This window comes from Thunnus maccoyii, chromosome 18 (assembly GCF_910596095.1).
Source record: "Thunnus maccoyii chromosome 18, fThuMac1.1, whole genome shotgun sequence".
Lineage (NCBI taxonomy): Eukaryota > Metazoa > Chordata > Actinopteri > Scombriformes > Scombridae > Thunnus > Thunnus maccoyii.
Window position 1 is genome coordinate 20334025 of NC_056550.1, and position 7595 is coordinate 20341619.

The window sequence follows — 7595 nt, forward strand, 5'->3', positions numbered from 1 at the left end:
AAGCAACACTCTGCTCGGAAAATCCGGCACAATTAAGTAATGGCTGTTATAGCATGAAGACAGACTGTATTTTTCTTCTGGAGGAAAAAAAAATAGAAAACAACATATTCTATCCCTAATGGCCTGCAGGGGATTGAGCCAGCCAAGATGTGCCAAGATGGAGAGGTTTCTATCTCACGCTTCAATGGGGATCTTTGCTCCAGCTGGAAGCCTTGTGAATCAATGACAGCGAGGCAGATCAAACTGCCGTGCCCAGGGTTGCTAAGACATCTGAATTGGCACTGACTGGGGTGACTGTGTTCTAATCACCAGTTCTGTTTTAGCAGCTCAATGGCTTCCAGTTGGACAGAGGAGCTCCAGACTATTGACACTTTGCACATATTTCAGCAGTGGACCTGTTACTGATCCCTGTGGCTGTGGACACTGTTGTCCTTCAGTCCCTGATGGTGTGGCTGGAATATACCAGCACTGAAGGATAAACAGTGTTGGAGCCAGAGGAAAGTAGCTGCAGCTCTATATTTAAATTTAGTTTAGATATCCACACGGAAAACACACAAAGTAGGTAACTAATTGGAAGATTGTGAAGTATAGATTTGTAAAGATTTGTTTGTCTGAGATCTAATGAAAGGAGCCTATAGGTGAGGTAATTTTTATATGATGAAAATACACATTTCAGCAGCTAAAAGACTGACCTGAAAACTGGGCACCACCCCTAAGTCAGACTGTGCAATTTCCCTATAGAGCAAGATGTGTACAGTATTTAAACTAAGTTTCATCATTGCTGGGGCAGTATTTTTTCTGGGGTGTTGTCAGAGTGACAAACAAACACTGAAATTTATACACTCCATGGAAGAGTAACAGCTTCCAGAGTCTCCTAAATGCTGTATGTACAAACACAAACACGGTATCATATCTGACAAACAAAAAAAGCACAAGTTCAAGTTATTTGAACCACTACTCAGTTATTTTCTGGTTTTAAAAGTGCCTGGCTGAGTGGTGAGCTGTGAGTAACAGCCTTCTCGAGGTGGAGTCCAGGGACTGTGGTGTAAACGCCATCCTTCAGCAGGTGTAGGCCACAGCAGAGCATATGCCGTCAGGTAACCAGGCTGGTTTGCTCTACAGAGACTCCACTGTGATCGTTTCCCTGGGCCTGCTTCTGCTGGGAACCAGTGTCACTCACAAACACCATCTGCCAGGAAACAGGTTTGCCTGCTAAGAGCATTTATCAGCAGGTCAAGGAGTGGTGCCTTCTTCTCAAAAAAAAAAAAAAACGACACACACCTGCTGAAGAAAACAAAGGCATTGCTTTTATGGCTCCTAATTTCTTCTTTAGGAATCAGCCATGTAAACATAAAACAGTAAAAGCTTGAGGCACGCACAAGAGATGGCTCAGACCCCACAGAGCTCCAGGATACCTTTCCCTTTGCTGAAGAGAGGGGAAAAGACACCTGAAGTGTTTGACGCTAAATTAGCTTTTCAAAGACAATAATTAGACTTCTCCCCCTAAAGGTAAATTACCTGCTAACCAACTGAACTGTGTTCTAATTATAGGATCTTGCCCATGAGCCATTGCCAAGGATCCTTGTTCCTAGCAGGAGGATGTAAAACACATTTTGAAAAAAATACATGTTGAAGTGGTAAAGCCTACAGAATACAGAGTGGAAACATGCTCTGTAACACAGAGTTGAAAAACTGACGGATCACTTGGATAACTGCAGTAACCTTTAGAGGATTTAAACAAGATAATTTCATACAGCAACCAGATGGCAGCTATCGTTCCTTATGTGAATTTTGACAGAAGAGGTTGACTGAGCAACACTGGATGGGTGACAACTAGGTACTTATCTGTGCTTTGCATATTTTGCAATTGATGTCATGACACTGCAAATTGATTTGTAAGACACACAGTCGGTGGAAAGGATATTGAATATTTACAGTCGCCATGTAATAAAACCTATCATGTCTGTGATGGGGAGGGTTTAGTTGGCCTTTAGGTCTATGTAATTTCTCATTGTTCTGCTGGGTTGAGTGTGGAGCCTCCCGCAAGGCGGCACTGTGGCTGCGGTTCGCTGCAAAGCCACACAGCAAAGGGCCACACATTTGAATTCATCACCCGTGCTGATAGCCTGCCACTAATTAATATGTAAATTCAACATTGTTTGTTTGCTGCTGTGTCAAACTTTGATGTGAGGAGCGGCTTCCAGGTTAACAGAGATTTAGCGGAGATTGAGGGCTGGAGACCTGCCGCATATCCCAACCAGCCTGTAATCTAATATTTTATTTAAATACATCGACTAATACTGTATGTCTCCACAGCTTAGAACCTGGGAGACAGGCTAATGATATTTTATTAAGCCACAGTAATTGAGGATCCCATCAAAATATGTAATTAAACACTTAAGCATAATTATCCAACTCAGTAGGAACCCGAATGAATTAATTAAAAAAACGTCAATACATCAATTTATTTGAATTCCTTTGTCCCTTTTCTACTTGTAATAATTAACATTTTAATTGCCTTAATTTGTGATGAGTAAAAGAAATTCATACTTTATTCGACACCCGCAATAAAGCAAGAAATTTGAGCTCACAGTAATGTGTTGGTAGGAAAATGATGATGAATGTTAGCCACATACAGCTCATTGCAGCCAAAGAAAAAAAAACTGTAATTTTTTTTTCTTTTTTTGGTTGTAAAAGTGGGGGATATGATGGGATGTGCATTCATCTCTGTGACTGTGTGTGTGTGTGTGTGTGTGTGTGTGTGTGTGTCTTTGCTTGCTTGCCTGGGTATATGTATGTTCATTATCAGCAGGCTGCCTGGGTTTGATGCATACCTGGAGAGCAACTTAATATCCTCAGGCCACTACTACATGTCAGGCCATGAGAAAGATACACACACAAGACAGAGGAACATCTCTGGCCCCGGTGGAGCCATTTACCTTTCTCCAAGTAGGTTCAAGATATTAATTAAGATAAATCTACCTCAATTCACACATTCTGCCATCTGCCTATTTATCAGAATTATGTTAATCATTTCTGTAGGGCAGAAGAATTATTACCCATTTTGTACGTAATTCGTATTAACATTCAGAACTAAATGATTTTGCATTCTGCTCCATGTGGACTCCTTACACCATGACATCTTTTCAGCATACTGTAGTAAAATAAGGGACACATTCATAACACTCATACAGAGCGCATGACAGCGTTCCCCCCTCTTGTACTCCCACAAACAATATGGAAATGTATCCATTCTAATCATATGCAGCCTCTCAGGATTTATTCGTCATGATGCACCTCGTGCGTTTGAACAGCTTTAAACAAAACAATAATCTTACGATGATCCGTTCTGTCTCAGTGGCTGTGATTTGAAGTGATTCAAGGTTTTTTTTTTTGTTTTGTTTCTTTTGGGCCAATAGATGAGCTAGTTAATTAAACTCTAAGGAGATAATTAAGATGAGACGGCTGCTTGAATCACTCCGGTCATTCTGCCATTATCTGGGGCAGGCCGACAGGTGGCACAGGCCTGCATCAGGTGACAGCTCAGCCAACAGATAGCGCCATATGATGATATGGGCGAATTTCATGGCATCCCCTGATACAAGACACTCCTGCAGACCCACATGTCACACAATATCCAAATCTACTGTAGAGCTACACTCTGTACAGAGATGTACGGACTCGATCTCAGCTTTGAGTTAGTGGCTGCTGGCTGATGGCATGTCTGGGTCAGAGTCAGGGGCTGGAAGGAGAGTGCCAAGGCTAAAACAGGGCAGATCATACTTCTGCACAAGCCAAAGACTAATGAGGGTGAGGACGGGGCCAGGCGATGCTATGTGATTAAATTTAGATCTGGAGGGAGATCTTGACCCATGGTGGCCTACGTCTAAGTGACATTTACCCAAGAGAAACACACTGCAGCTGAGGCTTATTAACCTTTTATAGATCTAAGCACTGCCGCCTGTCTTAATTGGCAATTGGATTATTAAATAGACCAAAATCAGAGTGATTTGATCCAACAAGGTCTACAATGTGGAGGCTATTTTGAAAGGTCCGGCCTGTGACAATGTGTGCATCCGATCCATGTAAGAGGTTCAATTTTCTAAAGTAAATTCTCTGGGAAGATTTTCAGTCAATTATATACTTGCAACAAGCCTTATTGGAGGTAAGTTGTTGAGTTAACTGTGAATTACAGTCAAAAGGACAGAAGTTGAATCAGTTCTTATAAGAAATATATAGTATAATATAGTATAGTATATATAGTATAATATGTCAAAAATCTGACGTAAGAAAAATGAACCAACACAGATAAATGATGGAAATTGTCTTGACTATACTTTATAATTCCTTACTTTTCAAATAAAAACATCTTGTTCATTATTCAAATCTCCATTTAAGATTCATTACAATGAATTTGACAAAGTGAAGAACGATATTTTAATCTGTGTAAACATACTGTCTTCTTTTGTAAATAGTTTAATTACATATAGAATTGTAATATATTGTATAATTGTATTGGACTTTGTACCAATTCAACTCATATAAGTCTAAATTAAGTGAACTGCAAATTGAGACCATAAAAGTGATGTTCCCTCCATGGCAACAACTATGGCCTCTTGACAAATATGTATTTCATATACTATATAAGAAACTGAAAGCAAATATTTGGATGATTTGAACATCTACAATAAAAGAGTAACTGCTAAAAACACATGAATTTATTTTGAAAAAGAATATTAAAACAGCTTTTTTCCAAAAAAACTTTTTAATGAATGAATGGCGCTGTGCATTTGTAGAGTATACTTTCCAAAAGTTTCATGATATCAACTTTTTTTGAAGCTTTTTAAAAATAATCCTTAAAAAAAATCGAGAATATTATAGAGACTTTATACTGATGTGTGTGGCATTAAGTACTGTATGTGTTTGTGACTGATGCAGAAGGACAACATGCCTGACTGTAACTGTGGAGCATCATGTGCATATTTTAATACTGTATTTGATTGCATACTGTAGCATCACTATTCAGTAGGTCTTCATAATAATAATCCAAATTTTGGCAGTTATAGTACATGTTGACTGCTTTGTCTGAATTTCATAGATAATTGTGTTCAGCTTTCCTTTTGCACTTGTGTCACTAAATAATTTTGTGGGTGTCTGAAGTTCTTGTTGAGAGGATGATTAGCTTTTTTTTTTAAAAAAAAATATACATCATCACAGTGCAAATATAGTACTATATTACATATTTTCTTTTAAGGATAGTACAATATGTATATAATTTCAAGGAAGAAGAGATTTCTGTGTAGTATTACGGTAACTTACAGTAATACACAAAAGAAAAGAACCCTCTTGAACCAAGGAACTGTAACTGAGCATAACTTCACCCACTGACTGATGCATTACATTTTTTAAGTCATATACAGTTTATGTTGCATTACTTATTCTGCCATATAGTATATGCATTGCAGCACCAATGCATATTGTATATTGATATCCAAATACCAGAATAATGTCACCTCAGAGTAAATTACAGCAGTATGTTATCCTGTATGTAGATGGACTTAATGGTTTTAGTCACCTGTTTAACAGTAATTATTGTTTGTGGATACAAAGTTTATTTGCTCAGTGAGTTTAATGTAAAATAAAGAAGACGAAGCGGCTGAGCCAAATATCATTAGTACAACAGATTTTCCCAGCAGCTCCAAAACTTATGTCAGTCTTGTAGTGTTGATGCAGATATTCATTCAGTACAAGACGGCCACTTTTATGGACTTCTTACAGTCAGTTAAGATGACCGACAAGCACTGGGAACATTAGTTTTGTGCCACAAGTCCCATACATCAACTGTCTTGTGACGAGTAAGGGAGGGGATCAACATATTCTAAATGAGCAGACATAATCCCACTGAATGTGGAGTTAAGCCATTTCATAATTAGCAGATTTTCTAATGTATGCCAGGCTTTAATGACCTTTGCAAATGAGAATGGTTGTTTGAATTTCCATCCTTCACATCGTTTTATCCCTGCCATATCTGCCTGATAGAATGAGTGCACCAGTTGATGATATGCATAAGCTTAATGAACAAGTGCACACACTTCTGAATGGAAACTGATGGGCTCAAGCCAGGGAGATTGGAAATGCATTTCCACACCTTGCATATCATCATCATGGCCATAAGTGGTGTCTCTCTGACCCGTTAACAATGCATTTCAAGCCTTTTCCTTTAATTAGGTACACTTCTCACTCAGATTTCTCTCATTAAATTGCTATTAGCATACTATAGCATAAAAATATACTAGAATTCTATAGCATCACAACCTTTTAACTATTGTAAATGACAAGGTTACCATTCATTCAGCAGCACAGATGACACTCACACAGAGCAGAAGACTGTATTTGTAAACAGATTCATTCATGTGTAGATATCTAACCTGAAACTGAAATTATTGAGTATCAAGCCTTAAGTATAAGCTTTAAAATAAGTTGCCACTAATTCACTATCCCTAGTGATGGAAAAGCAAACATGTTAAAGTTGTAATCTGATTACTTTTTGCCCATTTAACCTGGTTACACTAATGCAAATATATTATGTATATATTATATAGTTATTGCAGTGATTAAGTTGATTTTAAGGGACACTCTCACAAATCTCAGCAACATTTTGTAATAGATATGTTTTTTACACATCACAAAAAAAACAAAAAATCAGCGTTACTAGCCTTTTTTATGGATAGTTCAGTTTCATAAATACTGAGACAGATATATAAATGAGATAAGCACATAGGCAATTATGCAATTTCAAATCTATAATAAGGATTTTTTGGCCATTTGGAGGCAGCGGAAAAAGCTATAAACACAACACTGACATATCATCACCTTATGAGGCTGTTATGGTGAACTTAGCAAAGAGTTGCCCATTTACACATGCAGCAGACGCAAAGCAACTTTCATTTTCGAGTCACATTTCTGCCCACCTGATGAATGTAAGTCCAACATTTACTCTCTTTTAACTTTGTTCTCCTGAGGGAGAAATCTGGCTTTTTAGTAAATAAATGTGTCGCTTTTTTATTTTTATGTTACCTCTTTACGTTAAATAGGATGTGTTCTAAAAAATGGTGGCCATAATAAACTGTGGCTGTATTCCCCCCTTTTTTTGGAAGGCATAAATCTTTATGTTGTGTTATTGTGTTGTATTGTTTCCAACTGTGGTATTTGAGTAATTGCCTTTTTATTTGTATGTGTATTACAGACTGAAATAAATTTAAATTACAACTACACAGCAAAAGTCTAATTTTGTCTGTCTGCCATTTAATGTTGCGCAAGCAGTGTAAAATGGGGTTTTAGAGCTTTTTCCACTGAAAACCGCTGCCCACTTCCTCAGGAAACAATGCTGATAAGAGTAGTGACAGTCACACAAAACAGTAAAGTTGTGGGCTGTAAAACTAAAACAATGAGAACCCACTGTTAACTAAACTACACATGATATGACTATTAACAAAAAAAACAAGATTTCATCAAACATCCAATCCACTTTTTATTCATATGCAGGGCAACAAGTATATAGAGTTCAAACTTAACGTGTACTCATAAAAAATCTT